Source organism: Rhinoraja longicauda, chromosome 20 (assembly GCF_053455715.1).
Source record: "Rhinoraja longicauda isolate Sanriku21f chromosome 20, sRhiLon1.1, whole genome shotgun sequence".
NCBI classification, from domain to species: domain Eukaryota; kingdom Metazoa; phylum Chordata; class Chondrichthyes; order Rajiformes; family Arhynchobatidae; genus Rhinoraja; species Rhinoraja longicauda.
In genome coordinates, this window is record NC_135972.1 from 15,098,625 (window position 1) to 15,115,341 (window position 16,717).

Below are 16,717 nucleotides of genomic sequence, written 5' to 3' on the forward strand. Positions count from 1 at the left end.
AATTTCCCTCCTGGGATAAAGAAAGTGCTCTCATATCGTTCTATCGCATCGTGTCGTACAAGACCTGGTCAGGTCTCAGTACTGAAGGGTGGGCCAGGTAGCCTATCCCTGCAGTTATTCCCTTGGGTTCACGGCCATTGAATTTTACAGCACTCCTGTCGAATGAACCGTTGGGTGTTTTTGTAGCTGCCGACTTTCCACACCGCCACAATTCAATCACTGGAAAGCAAAAAACAACCTCACAGAGTCTTTAACTCCCACTTTAATTTGGACACACAATTACGGACATTAAATGGACACATGCAACACCCTCTATTTACAGAGCCAGCTCATGACACAGGAAGTCATAAAGTAAAAGACTGGAGCGACTAGGCTTGTATAAAAGACTGGAGCGACTAGGCTTGTATACACTGGAATTTAGAAGGATGAGAGAGGATCTTATCGAAACATATAAGATTATTAAGGGGTTGGACACACTAGAGGCAGGAAACATGTTCCCAATGTTGGGGGAGTCCAGAACCAGGGGCCACAGTTTAAGAATAAGGGGTAGGCCATTTAGAATGGAGATGAGGAAAAACTTTTTCCGTCAGAGAGTTGTGAATCTGTGGAATTCTCTGCCTCAGAAGGCAGTGGAGGCCAATTCTCTGAATGCATTCAAGAGAGAGCTAGATAGAGCTCTTAAGGATAGCGGAGTCAGGGGTATGGGGAGAAGGCAGGGACGGGGTACTGATTGAGAATGATTAGCCATGATCACATTGAATGGCGGTGCTGGCTCGAAGGGCCAAATGGCCTACTCCTGCACCTATTGTCTATTGTCTAAAAATAATGGGCAGTGTGAACCAAAGGTCACCGTCTCACAAAACCTTTGCAGTTTAGTGGTCCATGTGTGGAAAGGCCCCCCTTGCTTGGTTTACGTGCATCAATCACAACACTCCCAATACTATGTATTGGATAACCTCCATCAGGCACCTCAATCGATGCAGGCCATGCATATCCAGAATCAATTCAAAGGCAAGAATTGACAAATTTCCAGAGTTTCTCCCCCTCACCCTCAAATTCTCAAAAGCAGATTGGCAGTTCGACGAGTTGGTCTACTACATGCGGGGTAATGAGTCAGCTAGCCAAAATGAAAATAACACCCACAACCGTGGGCTGCAAAGTTGCTGCCTTACAGCGCCAGGGACCCAGGTTCGATCCTGACCACGGGTGCTGTCTGTACAGAGTTTGTACGTTCTCCCCCGTGACCTGCGTGGGTTTTCTCCAGGGGTGCACCGGTTTACACCCAGCCTCTAAAAACGTACAGGTTTGTAGGTCAATTGACTTTGGTAAAAGAGTAAATTGCCCCTCGTTGTGTAGGTTTGTGTTAGTGTGCGAGGATCGCTGTTCAGCGTGGACTCGGTGGTCCGAAGGGCCTATTTCCATGCTGTATCTCTAAACTAAACTCTAAACACATGTTAACGTATCAATTTCTTTACAGATACTCGATACGATACGATGCAGTAGAACTTCATTTATCCCAGGAGGGAAATTGATCTGCCAACAATCTTAAAAAATATAAAATCCATGAAACATGAAGAGAAACAATAACACTGGCTCTTCTTTGAGTATACTGTACCAATTCTTAGTAATTCTTCTTGGTAGAATATTAACTGGTTTGCAAGTGCTAAACAAAAAGTTCAACTTGATGCGTTTCAGTGACTATTTTTGTCAGCTGCAGACTTTGCTTTCCAAACTCTCTTTCTTTTGGGAGTTCCAGACACACAGTCTTTAAAGGCTCCAAATAACATTCATCGATTTGAAAAGAGCAGGCTGATAAATTGCTCTACAATAGTAACCAGGGTTTCATGATTTTAAAGAAAGGATTGTTAAATCCAATAAAAGATGCCCCATCAGAGACGTCCAAGCGAGACATCCACACGGTACAAATTCCACTTTCTATCCACTGGCTGGGTTTCCATGAGCAAACTGCCCAGCAGCGGACTTTCACGGTTAGATATTGGATGCCGGTGTACAACTGCCCCCATGAAGCAGGCCCCATTTTCCTTGCTAGTGTGAATGACCTGCACCTTGTAGAGGCCTAGTCAGGCCCAAAGAAACTAGAGGAACAAGATAGACCACTCGACCCTAAAAACCCTAGTACGTCATGGCGCCATTTTAGTAGGCAGAAACTTGCGGAAACATTTAAAAAGAAAAATAACAAAAATCTGTGAATTGATAGACGAGATATATTCTGCATTTTTATGGTATCATCACACATACTGTTCCCCCTAAAACACTGACTACACTGCGAGAGGCATAGCGAACGGCGGGTTTTGCTTACTAAAATGGCGGACGTTACGCTCCTTTGCGAACTACACTTAAGCATAGGCAATTTCAACGGAGTGGTTCATCTTGCTCCTCTAGTATCTTTGGGCAGGCCGCATTTGGAGCAATGCTGGGCACCATATCCGAGGAAGGATGTGCTGGGTCCAGAGGTGGTTTACAAGAATGATCCCAGGAATGAATGGGTTATCATATGATGAGCGTTTGATGACACTGGGCCTGTACTCGCTGGATGAGGGGTGGTGGGGGGCCTCATTGAAACGTACAGAATAGTGAAAGGTTTGTTTCTACTAGTGGGAGAGTCTAGGACAAGAGGTCATAGCCTCAGAATTAAAGGACGTCCCTTTAGGAAGGAGATGAGGAGGAATTTCTTTAGACAGAGGGTGGTGAATCTGTGGAATTCTTTGCCACAGAAGACTGTGGAGGCCAAGTCAATGGATATTTTGACGGCAGAAATAGATTCTTGAATAGTACGGGTGTCACGGGTTATGACAAGGCAGGAGAGTAGGGTTAGGAGGGAGAGATAGATCTACCATGATTGAATGGCGGAGTCATAGGAGACGGGCCAAATGGCCTAATTCTGCACCCATCACATGACCTTATGGCACAGGGGTGTGTGCAGAAGCCTATTATTCTCAAGCTAAAAAATTAATTCACAAAAGATGGATGCAAAATGTTGGAGTAAATCAGCGGGACAGGCAGCATCTCTGGAGGGAAGGAATGGTGATGTTTTGGGTCAAGACCCTTCATCAGACTGAGAGTCAGGGGAGAGGGAGACTAGAGATATGGAAGGCTAAGGTGTGAAAACAAAAAATCAAAGCAGACCGTGATCAAGGTAAAGTAGAATGGTTCATTGTTAGCTGAGGGGAAGAGGTCAACGAGGCAGTAATCAGTAGGAATAATCAGGAGGTACCTCCAACAGCACTACTGCAAAATAGATTAACCCTTTACAAACATCTCTTTACTGTTGAGCAAACCTGCCACTTGCGGGGAAAAAAGGACAAAGTACTGGAGTAACTCAGCAGGTCCGGTAGCATCTCTGGAGAAAAAGGACGGGTGACGTTTCGTGTTGGAAACCCTTCTCTGGACTACTTCTATTCCTGGTCAAAGTAGTACTCGAGCTTTTCTGATCAAAAGGCAGATTTAGCTGTGATTCAACATCTCAGAAGGTTTGACCAAGGACCTCCAAAGGTACCATCCCGTCCCATGAGAATTGGGCTCCGAACCTCATTCTCTCCAGTTGTATTTAGAGTGGGACTTCAACCCACTATCTCTGTCAGAGGTCAGAGTGCGATTCACTGAGCCACAGCTGACATTGATCTTACAAGATAGGCCAGGCTTGGAGGGATATTGGCCAAACGCAGACAGGTGGGACTGGTATAGATAGGACATGTTGGCCTGTGAGGGAGGTTGGGCCTATAGGGGCCTGTTTCCACATTGTATGACTCTATGTCTGAAGAGGATCTACATTTTTTGCTTCCAATAAAGTATAACATTGGCACTGCATCCGAGTGCACACTTGAAAGTCGTGCCTCCTGATACACGACTCTCTTGCCCGACTCTCCTCAATAACCATGTACATTGGAATGAGCACCACCTCTGTGAGAATACTGTGCAGATCAAGGCAAAAGCGAGCATTGGGGACAGTGAGCATTAGGGACAGTCACCCTCCAAGTGTCACCAACACCATCAAAGTGAGGTCTGGCAAGATATTGACTGAAGCCCAAACACACAACAGTGCTTCCCTACTCAACCTGGAATATTCCCTCATTTTCCACACAAATCACACTTCAACTTACACGATTAGACTTTACTTTAGGGATGTGGCGTGCAAACAGGCCCTTCGGCCACACCGAGTCCGTGCCAACCAGCGATCACCCCATACACAAATGCTATCCCACACACTCGGGACAATTTTACCAAAGCCAATTAACCTACAAACCCGTACATCTTTGGAGCGTGGGAGGAAACCGGAGCACGCCGACGCGGTCACAGGGAGAACGTACAAACTCCGTACAGACAGCACCCGTAGCCAGGATCAAACCCGGGTCTCTGGTGCTGAAAGGCAGCAACTCTACCGCTGCGCCACCGTGCCGCCCTACAAGGGCTTCAACATCTATCAAATATTGTTCAATTAGATTTTTTCTGCTCAGTGATCCACTTTAAATAATAACAGTCTCTCCATATAATAACAATTTCAAAATTATAAAGTACAAACACCGCCACTCCGCAGGGAATCCCTAAACTAGCCCGTTTCTCAGGGCCTTCTGTAAATAGCAACTTCGCAAAGACAGTGGTGAAAAAGGCTTGCCGAATAAAAACATTTTCCAAAACCAAGCTGCCCCAATTTTTGCTAATGAATGGAAAGAGAATTCACAGAATTCACAAAAGCTTTGCAGTGAGCAGGGCAGGGCAGGGCAGGGCAGGGCAGGGCAGGACACGATTACCTGGAGACAACCTGCTCCCCAGAGCTCACATCAGGCCTGATTGAATCCTATAGATTGACACACGAGCTAAAAGCAAAAGTTTCATGTCCAAGGACGTCAGCAAGGCTGGCTGCACATGCCCTGCACCTCCCTACCAACAAGAGGACGCACTGAGTTTTACCAAAGGCAGTAGTTTGGAGCAGCACTGGCTGGCTACTGGAGGTTCTGAGCGAATCTGATCCCACATTATAACAATTGACCGATTCCTGATAATAAGATCATAAGGTCAAAAGTGCTAGGAGTAGAATTAGGCCATTCAGCCCATCAAGTTTACTCCGCCATTCAATCGTGGCTGATCTATCTCTCCCTCCTGTGTAAGAAAATAACTGCAGATGCTGGTACAAATCAAAGGTATTTATTCACAAAATGCTGGAGTAACTCAGCATGTCAGGCAGCATCTCAGGAGAGATGGAATGGGTAACGTTTCAGATCGAGACGTCACCCATTCCTTCTCTCCTGAGATGCTGCCTGACCTGCTGAGTTACTCCAGCATTTTGTGAATAAATATCTCTCCCTCCTAACCCCATTCTCCTGCCTTCTCCCATTAACCTCTGACACCCGTACTAATCAAGAATCTATCTATCTCTGCCTTAGAAATATGCACTGACTTGGCCTCCACAGCCTTCTGCGGCAAAGAATTCCACAGATTCACCACCCTCTGACTGAAGAAACTTTGGCAATAACCGGCAGTGCAGCAAAACCACAGCCCGCTGGCACCAAATAGGCTCTTCAGAACGCTTCCGGTCGCACTGGGACTAAAGCACACACTACGTACGACACGCACACACGGTGAGAACTTGGGGACGTTTTCCCAGACACTCTGCACAACGCAGCCCACAAAGCCATGGAGAATCACAAAGGATTTACAACGGACAGCCACACCACAAGAAAGGGTGTACCATCCACGCCAAATAAATACGGCAGCTCGGCAGGATGCTTACAACCTTAATTACTTTTAATGTCCAAAAATCTATCGATCTCCGTTTTGAGTGCAATGAGCGCGGTTCCCAAGGGAAGAGAATTCTGAACATTTACCACTCTGGATCTCAGTCCGGAAGGTCCATTAAAAAATTAAAAAATCAAATAAATTTTAGAGCAGCTGATAAAGGCGCCGCATCCCAGTTCCAGCAACTCGGGTTCGATCCTGACCTCCGGTGCCATCTACCTGAACTTGGCACATTTACGTGGATCTCCTCCTGTTTCATAAGTTCATATGTTCTCAGAACAGAATCAGGCCATTTGGCCCATCAACTCTACTCCGCCATTCAATCATGGCTGGACGATCTTTCCCTCTCAAACCCATTCTCCTGCCTTCTCCCCATAACCCCTGACACCCGTAGTAATCAAGAATCTCTCAACCTCTGCCTTAAAAATATCCCTTGACTTGACCCCCACAGCCGTCTGTGGCAACGAATTCCACAGATTCACCACCCTCTGACTAGAGAAATTCCTCCTCAACTCCTTGCCTACTTTTATTAACTTCTATTAACGTCCTTTTATACCGAGGCAAAGACGTGTTGGCCAGCACGTTAAATGGTCCTTGTAAATTGCCCCTCGTGAGGAGAGGAGTGTTGGGATCAGAGGAGAGTAGATGAGAAGGTGGGAAGAGCAAAATGGGATTGGTGCAAATGGATGTCTGATAGTCAGTGTAGTCTCAATGTGCCAAAGGACCGGTGCACAGTGCAGTATCCAGGGGTTGCAGTGCTGCCGGAGCTCACTGGAGCTCTGCTCTGGCACCTCTGTAAAAAAAAGCCAAAATAAACAGCGGGGAATTTTACAGTGGCCGCTCACGGCGCCAGTGACAGCTCCGGCACCAAAACGATTAGCACTGCAACACCGGCAGTATCTCTCCGGGCTAGAGGATGGAAACCTCTTTCTACAATCCTATTAGATTATCTTTAAATAGATCAAACTGGAGCTGAACTCTTGCAATGTTTGACTTTTCTGAATGCGGGTATAGTGGTCTATGTTTCACTGTCCTTCCACAGCTGTGGACTTATCACCACACCAAATGAAAAGCTGGGCTCCTTTACGATTCTACCCAAGCTGAAGGTGATGACCGATAAGGCTACTTTTATTAACTCTTTGCCTACTTTTACTAACTTTTATTAACTACTGCCCAAGAAGTAAAGGTGCCCACTTTTTGCTTCAAATAACTATTTTACAATGAATCAATGCCAACCATGACACATGTTTTACAATGAATCAATGCCAACCATGCCCGCACCTCCAGACTCAGGAACAGCTTCATCCCCAGGGCCATAGCTGCTATGAACCGGTCCTGCTGAGCCGGATGGCCACAACGCATAGATCAACTTGCACTTTACCCTGTCTAAAAACTGTTACAATTGTTTCGTTTCGTTGGGTTGCTGTTAATTACTTAAATTATTGCATCGAATGGGAGGCGCATTCCCAATCTCGTTGTACCCCTGGGTACAGTGACAATAAAGATATATTGTATTGTATTGTATTGTATTGTATGTGTAGGAAAGAACTGCAGGTGCTGGTTTCATCCGAAGATAGGCACAAAAAGCTGCAGTAACACAGCAGGTCAGACAGCATCAGAGATGCCGTCTGACCTGCTGAGTTACTCCAGCTTTTTGTGTCAACTATCCCAGCCACGATAGTCGCATTAAATGTATTCATAGAGCCAGAGTCATGTCGCAGAAACAGGCCCTTCTGCGCAACTCATCCAGGCTGACCAAGATGTGTGGGAAGGAACTGGAGATGCTGGTTTTAAACCGAAGATAGACACAAAATACTGGGGTAACTCAGCGGAACAGGCAGCATCTCCGGAGGGAAGGGACGTCCCATTCCTTTTCTCCAGAGATGCTGCCTGTCCCGCCGAGCTGCTCCAGCATTTTGTGTCATGCTGACCAAGATGTCCATCTACGCCAGTCCGAATTGCCTGTGTTTACAGAAAGAGCCACGGTGATCATGAGTGGGTGGCCAAAGTGGACCGTTGTGGTGCCATTGGACTCCTCTCGGAGGCCGTGACCTCTGTTGGTTCGGTAAAACGGATAATCCAGAAAGGCTCTGGAACCAAGGGTGCTGGAAAATGGATGGTGGGCCTGTACCTCTGTTGCTCCAGCAGTGCCCTGCAGAAGAGATGGCTTTGCTCTACGATGAAGCCCATTCCCCTTGTTCATTGCTGTGCGGGACACCGGAGGAGGATGGGAGGCAGAAGGAGCAACAAAATAAACTGGAAATTATGTTCTGAGAAATGTCAAGTGGTACTGCTAGACGGAACAGCCTAAATGTGGCAAAAGGCTCAATGTTCTCACACTCACAGAATGGAATAAGAAGTTTTTTGATTTGAGATGATTCACATCTGCTTACACCAACGCCCACAATTACACATAAAACTATTTTTTTACAAGCCAGGAGTGAAGGTGGAAAACAACAAGCTACTCCAGCTAACTGCAGATCACATCATTAGAAACCTGCCTCCGGAGTTCCACCCTTGTGTTTTTCCATTATAACTTAAAAAGCCTTCGTAGAAATCCCATCAACAATGGCAATTAAAAACCCATTGATAACACTGCCCAGTTAACTCGTTTGCTGCTCAGAGCAAAAGCTTTATTTAAAGTCGATATTTTTTTGCGCAGATGCATTACGGAAATAGGCCTTTCTGCCCTCGGAGTCTACCCAAGCACTCACATCATATCGTATCTTCAGTGCACACCAGCAGCTGCAGTTCCTTGTGTAGGAAAGAACTGCAGATGCTGGCTTAAATCGAAGACAGACCCAAAATCCTTCTCTCCGGAGATGCTGCCTGTCCCACTTAGTTACTCCAGCATTTTGCGTCCATCTGCTGTTCCTTCCTGCACAACATTAATTTTAGTTCTATATTGTCTTCCCACATTCCCAATTCGCGGTCAGGGGAAGAAACGGCATAAGTAGCGACAAAGGACGTAAAAGCCAAGCAGCCCGTGGGGAGGTGATGGCCTGAGTTGCCAACGTTGATTCGGATATACACAAGGTTTCTGGTCAAATGTGGAGGCAGGAACTGCAGATGCTGGTACACACCGAAGATAGACACAAAATGCTGTCTATGGGCACAACAGGCAGCATCTCTGGAGAGAAGGAATGGGTGGCGTTTCGGATCGAGACCCTTCTTCAGACTCCTCTTCAGGGGAGAGGGAGGCAGATATGGAAGGGGAAGGTGTGACAACAAGTGATCCAAGGGACGAAGATCAAGGAAAATGTAAAAGAGATCATTGTTGGCTAAGGGAAGGCGACAACGAGGCATATTGTAGGGACATACGGATTGGCCAGATCGTCTAGAACCCTCGGATTGGTTTACGGGTCACGTGGTGCGGGAGCGCGAGGTATTTGAGTGCCTGGCGCCAAACTAGAGTTAGAGATTAGATTAGGGAGCGAAGTTAGTGTTAGTCCAAGAGTAAGTACGTTGCGTTTGTCACGGGTTTTACCGACAATAAAGTCTTTGGATAATATCGCTCGTTTGGACTCACTACAATATAAAGATAAAATTTAATCACAATCAGTGGTCGGAGAACTAGGATGTGGAAGGGATGGAAAGCAAGGGTTACTTGAAGTTAGAGAAATCAAGGCCCATACTAAAGTAGACATTAAATGCTGGAGTAATTCAGCGGGTCAGGCAGCATCTCTGGAGAGAAGGAACGGGTGACGTTTCGGGTCCTCAAGACTCATACTGCTGGGTTGTAAGCAGCCCAAGCGAAATATGAGATGCTGTTCCTCCAATTTGCGTTGGGCCTTACTCTTGACAGTGGAGGAAGCCCAAGACAGAAAGGTCACATGCAGGAAAGGAAACCTCTTGGTGGTTTCCACCTACCGTCCTCCCTCGGCCAGTGACTCAGGGCTGCCCTGCCTTCGCCAGCACTCACGAGAAGCAGAGAGCAGCAGGAGCACAAAGTGAAGGAGGATGGGCGGGGAAGAACTATCCATCATCCTCCGTGGGCAAGTCGCAGCAACACCAACTGAGCAGCCAATTTATTTTTACTTAAGAGCCAAAGCCAAACGCACTGCATCACGCACCAATATAGATGATGCTGGCGGAGAAGGAATCTAAATAAAAACAGGTGCACGCTTGATGTCGAGAACATTCTGTGGACGTTCAAAAAGAATAATGACTTGTCAGGTTGGTGGGAGTACATTACGCTCCCGTTAATTCACTCTGGGACAGGCAGATATTTCTGAAATGCATTGCACTTAAATTTACTCCCTCGGCTTGCGTGGGAAGAATCTATGCATGGGTAATACGGATCCGTTGAAGGCTCATCACCGGCAGACTACATTATGTCTACCTTAAGCCTTTAGGGCACAAACCAAAATAAGCTACACAGAGGGAAGGAAGGTGCACTTTATTTTAAATACAGCGACCCATAGCCAGTGGCCAGGCTATTTTTAGTTTAGAAGAGCACAAGGAACAGGAATAGCAGTGGTTCATCTGGGACCTCACGCCTGTCATGAGTCATCGAGTGATACAGTGTGGAAACAGGCCCTTCAGCCCAACTTGCCCACACCGGCCAACATGTCCCAGCTACACCAGTCTCACCTGCCTGCGCTTGGTCCATACCCCTCCAAACTTGTCCTATCTGTATACCTGTTTCTTAATTGTTGGGATAGTCCCAGCCTCAACTACCTCCTCTGGCAGCTTGTTCCATACGCCCACCACCCTTTTTGTGAAAAAGATACCCCTCAGATTCCGATTAATTTTTTCCCCCTTCACTTTCCACCATCCATCAATAGCACAGTTGATCTGCCATCTCAACCCCATTTCCCTGCCCCATCCCATCTGAATCGATTCCCTCAACGCCTAGAAATTTATCGATCCCGGATGAATCTTGTGACGGACTTGGTGCCTCCACAACCCAACGGTGTGGAATATGCCAAAGGTTCATTTCCCTCTGAAGAGATGTCTCCTCACCTGAGGCCCGAATGGCCTACCCTTATTCTGAGACTTCAACCCGCGATCTTAAGATTTCTCAACAAGGGAAATATCTTCCTCGTGTCTAGCCTGTCAAGCTCTAAGAAGTTTAAAAGTTTACACAAGATCCCTTTTCTTTCTTCTAAACTCCAGACCGTAGATGCCCAGTCTCCTCACTCTCTCTCTCCACACGCGGAAAGCCTGTGGTATTAATCCTTGCCGGAGATCAAATCAATGTCCTGGCCGACACTTCCCTCTCCACCAACACTGCAGGTTGAAACACTCTCCTCTGCTGTTCTGTGGCCTAGCAATTCACTTGGTCCTGCAGGTTTTGAACCCATACTGAATAACCAACTCCAACCCACGATCTAAAAGGAACTAAATTCTGTACTAATCTGAAGCTGATTAACGTACCAGTTCAACTTCTACAATCTCTACCAACACAACTTCCTTCTTAGAAACCTCAGGTAATGGACAGATCTTGGAAGTCTCTATACTCAGAGAACTGGGGAATGTCTTCACTTAAAAAGAGAACACAGTTCTCCTGCTCAGAGAATGACGACTGGCGACAATTTCTCTGGTCTGGATCGTCTGCAGTCCAGCACCAGTAAGGCTGTCAGACCAGAGTTAGACCCTGTACCTAAAACATTTCCATCTTTCAACCATTAGTCACGCTCGAACTGTTGGTCCTGAAGCTCTTACACTTTCCAAGCCGCCACACAAACGTGATGAAAAATGGCACAACTGGTTCAAGGCGCGAGAGAAAAGACTCTAAGCAATTGAGATACCGTGCAAGACTTTGAGCACTGCATCACACGAAGTATAAACCAACAGGCCCGATGCTAATGGCTTGTACCCCTGATGCTAATGAATAGGAGCATGATAGCTCCAAACACAGGCAAGAACTCAGAGCTCTTCCTGCCCACGGATGAAGAGTGATCCAGAAGAGATCGTCAGGATTATGGTAATAACGGGCTTAGTTCAGACTTTAGAGATACAGTGCAGAAACAGGCCCTTCAGCACAACAGAGTCCATGCCGAACACCGATCACCCCATAAACTAACACTATCCTACACACACTAGGGACAATTTACAATTTTACCAAAGCCAATTAACCTACAAACTTACACGTATTTGGAGTGTGGGAGGAAACCAGAGCACCTGGAGAAAACCCACGTGGTCAAGGGGAGAACGTACAAAGTCGGCACAGACAGCACCCATGGTCAGGATCAAACACGAGTCTCTGCTGCTGTAAGACAGCGACTCTACCGCGATGCCATTGTGCCGCCCTGTCGTATGCAGTGATAGATTACAGAGAGATAAAATGCTTTTAACACAGAGGGCGATTAAGCAGGAGTTTTCTGGCACATACTGTTCCACTTTAAAAAATATATAATCAGACAGCTCCTTTATGGAAAACAAACTTGGAGGAACGCAGGACTCAACTGTAGTGAAAGAAAATCAGGCAGAATGGCCAAAACTTGCTTCAGCACAAGGCCACTCTATTATTGACTGCCAAACATTAATTGGCCATGTTACTGGAACATATCCTTCTTCTCCACCCTGGAATGTATAGGGTTACTTTCAAATTAGAAACACGCTCTCTCTATATCCAGCGCCAACGAATACTGCACTGGTAGACACCAGGCTTCATTCTTAGCTGTGCTCAGTGGGACATGTTCAGTTCAGTGAGGCATGGAATCAAGCTAACATGCACCTAGTCTAATGCGGAGCCACGAGTTAAAGCACACTGTTCATCCTCGTATAAAGCTATCACAGCCGTGTCTAATGGCATGGATGATTAGGGTACATCTCATCCATGATGCACTCCAGGTGAGATGAAGATGTATTTTAAACTCGTCATTTTTGGATGCTGATCACAGCACGAGGAAACGGGAGGAGCTCGGCGGGCCCAGAGATGGCATGGACGCTGGCAAGCTAGCTGTTATGCACGATGCAACCCAAGATCAAAAAGGATGCCTCAGTGATTTCCTCATTGCAGCGATGCTGGCAATTCGACTCTCTGCATTAGAAGCTTCAAGAAACCCTGCCCAATGTGGATCAGGCAGATTCTGTCTTCACCAAACAACGAGAAAGTGGTAGCCAAACACGTCGGGCTCTCGAGTCTCGAATTTCAACAGGGGAATACAGATGGCAGCTCAGCGTAGGAGGAGGATGTGGGGAGGATCAAGGGAAATACAAGGGCCAGGGTGAGGATCACAGGCTCTATTTCTGCGCAACAGATTCGCATACATCTGCACAAAAGGAAAACATTTGACTAATCGCACAAAGTAAAGGAAATTATTTTGAAAAACAGAGGCAGAGGAGATTAGTTTAACTTGGCATCAGACATTGTAGGCCAAAGGGCCTGTTTAGTTTAGCTTAGTGTAACAAAATAACTGCAGATGCTGGTACAAATCGAAGGCATTTATTCACAAAATGCTGGAGTAACTCAGCAGGTCAGGCAGCATCGCAGGAGAGAAGGAATGGGTGACGTTTCGGGTCGAGACCCTTCTTCAGACTGATGTCAGGGGGGCGGGACAAAGGAAGTATATAGGTGGTTTAGCTCAATTTGGAGATATATTGTGGAAACAAGCCCGTTGGTCCACCGAGTCTGTGCCAACCACCGATCACCGCACACTAACACTCCATACTCACAAGGGACAATTTTTTTACAATTTTACCAAGCTAACTAACCTACAAACCTGTACGTCTTTGGAGAGTGGGAGGAAATCGGAGCACCTCGTTAAATGTAACATCCCCAAGTTTGCAGATGACACAAAGCTGGGCGACAGTATGAGCTGCGAGGAGGATGCTATGAGGTTGCAGGGTGACTTGGATACGTTGGGTGAGAGGGCAGATGCATGGAAGATGCAGTATAATGTGGATAAATGTGAGGTTATCCACTTTAGCGGCAAGAACAAGAAGGCAGATTATTATCTGAATGGTGTCAGATTAGGAAATGGGGAGGTGCCATGAGACTTGGGTGTCCTTGTACATCCGTCACTGAAAGTAAGCATGCAGGTACAGCAGGCAGTGAAGAAAGCAAATGGCATGTTGGTCATCTTAGCGAGAGGATTTGAGTTTAGGAGCAAGTGTTCCTACTGCATTGTACAGGGCCCTGGTGAGACCGCACCTGAAGTATTGTGTGCAGTTTTGGTCTCCTAATTTGAGGAAGGGCATTCTTGCTATTGAGGTAGTTCAGCGTAGGTTCACCAGGTTAATTCTCAGGATGGTGGGACTGACATATGATGAAAGAATGGATCGACTGGGCTTATATTCACTGGAATTTAAAAGGATGTCGAGGGGATCTTATAGAAACATAAAATTCCTAAGGGATTGGACAGGCTAGATGCAGGAAAAATGTTCCCAATGTTGGGGGAATCCAGAACCAGGGGGTCACAGTTTAAGAGTAAGGGGTAGGCCATTTAGGACTGAGATGAGGGGAAAAAAAAATTCATCCAGAGAGTTGTGAACCTGTGGAATTCTCTGCCACAGAAGGCAGTGGAGGCCAATTCACTGGAGGTTTTCAAGAGAGAATTAGATATAGTTTGTGGGGCTGACGGAATCAAGGGATATGGGGAGACAGCAGGAACGAGGTATTGTTTTTGGATAATCAGACATGATCATATTGGCTCAAAGGGCCGAATGGCCTACTCCTGCACCTATATTCTTTGTTTCTACGTTTCACCCGGATAAAGCAGGTCACAGGGAGAAGATACAAACTCCATACAGACAGCACCCAGTCAGGATCGAGCCCGGGTGTCTGGCACTTTAATGCAGCAACTCTACCGCTGTGCTGTACTGCCCTACGTTAGACAATAGGTGATAGACAATAGGTGCAGGAGTAGGCCATTCGGCCCTTTGAGCCAGCACCGCCATTCAATGTGATCATGGCTGATCATTCGCAATCAGTACCCTGTTCCTGCCTTCGCCCCATACCCCCTGACTCCACTATCCTTAAGAGCTCTATCTAGCTCTCTCTTGAATGCATTCAGGGAATTGGCCTCCACTGCCTTCTGAGGCAGAGAATTCCACAGATTCACAACTCTCTGACTGACGTTCTACACTCTACTCTTCTTGGTGTCCCGGCCAAAACTTCACGCACAAACAAGCACCGTTAAATAAAACAACAATAGCCTTCATATCGCATTGCTGTTGGAGAGATCCTGCTGTGCGCAAATTGGCCTCTACTTCTCCCTGCATTTTAACAGCAGCACTGCTTCAAATAAGTACCGACTGCAGAGCGCTTGAGCACGCCAAGTTACAGACACGGTAGTTTTGTTCAAGAGGAAGCACGTCTGTGCAATTCCTCAATTAACCTTCCATATTTCACATGGCAAAGTGGAACAGCGACAAATTTAGCAATCATCCCCCTTTTACATTTACCACCTTGAGTCTCCTTTGGTACAAGTAACCGTTTTTATTTAACATCTTGAGGATTGATAAACTGCTTGTCACCCTGTGAAGGGAAGTCACTGCAGTCGTGCAGACACGTGGACCAGCCAGTCTGCCGATAGATGGCAAGGACACATCCACCACCACAAATTGGCGTGATGGACAGGTACATTTATATTCTTTAACAATGTTGGTCAGCTGAGGAACAGACAGGGACATCATTGTTCCTATCAGAGATTGATAGAACATAGAGCAGAACGGCACAAGAACAGGATTTTCGGCCCACTATCTTGTGGTGGCTGAACATGATGCCAAGACCCTCACCTCTGGAAGATCACCCCTCTTCCTGCTGCGCTCCAGGGAACGGAGTCCCAGCCAATCCCTCAATAGCTCAGACCCTCTAGTCCTGGCAACATCCTTGCTGTGTCTCTATTTAAGAACGGGTACAAGGAGAAGCCTGGGACCGACAGACTGGTAAGCCTAGTATCAGTGATGGGAGGTCAGTTAGGCAGCCATCAGGAAGGCTGGCTCCGTCCAGGCTGTGAAGTTGGATTCATTTGAGGTGGTCTTGGAGGGGAGGATGCTCCTCAAACTGCGGACAATACAGCTCACCCCCTCCATGGCACACTGATCACATGAGGAGCACCTTCAGCAACAGACTGCAGCACAGGAATGACACAGGAGATCCTTCTTCCCTGTGGCTATCAAACTGTACAACTCCTTCCCCTTCTGTCATGGGGTAGACTGACTTCCTCTTCCCCTCCCCTTCTTTGCACCTGGACCTTCCACTCGTCACTTTAATTTCATGTTTCATATATCTGCTTGCATTTTTCATGAATGTTGGCAGACCAATTTCCCTCCTGGGATTAAAGTTCTATTGTATCGTATTATATCGTATCGTATCGGAGGAATTCTGAGAGATAGGATCCATGCGCATTTGGAGAGGCTGGGGTGATTAGGAAAGTCAGAACCGACAACACGGGAAGAAATCGTGTTTCACCTGTTTGACTGAGTTATTTTTTAAAGGGATAAACAGGAACTTTGAAGGGACAGTGCAGTAGACATTGTTTACATGGACTTTAGAAAGGGCTTTGACAATGTACCACATGGTAGACTCATCTGGAGGTTCGGTCATATGATATCCTGGCTGAATACATTTGTTGTACTCTTTACATTTCTGGTCACCCTGCTATAAAGAGGATGTAATTAAAGTGGAAAGGGTGCAAAAGGCAGTTTGCAAGGATGTCGCTGGGTCTGGAAGGCTCAAGTTACAAGGAGAGCCCCAGTCTTTTTTTTCCCTGGAGCACAGGAGGCAGAGAGGTTTATAAAAGTCATGAAAGGTTTAAAGTGAGGTGGGAAAAGATTTTTCCACAGGGGGTAGTGCTTATATGGAACAAATTGGCTGGAGGAAGTGGTGGATGTGGTACAATTACGACCTGTTAATAAGATACTTGGAGTGGAACGTGGATAGGAAAGGTTTGGAAGGACATGGGTCAGGCACAAGCTAGTGGTACTAGCTTGGTCGGCATGAACACGATGGGCTGAAGGGCCCGCATCTGTGCTTTATAGCTCTCTGCCTCTAAGACAATCATGTCGACCA

General features: G+C 46.6%; 1 protein-coding gene across 5 annotated transcripts in view; it reads right to left on the bottom strand.

Moving 5' to 3' along the window:
* LOC144603581 (xylosyl- and glucuronyltransferase LARGE1) overlaps nucleotides 1-16,717 on the bottom strand; it is a 305,179-nt gene that overhangs the window by 222,065 nt on the left and 66,397 nt on the right. The gene's annotated exons all lie outside the window — the stretch shown is intronic.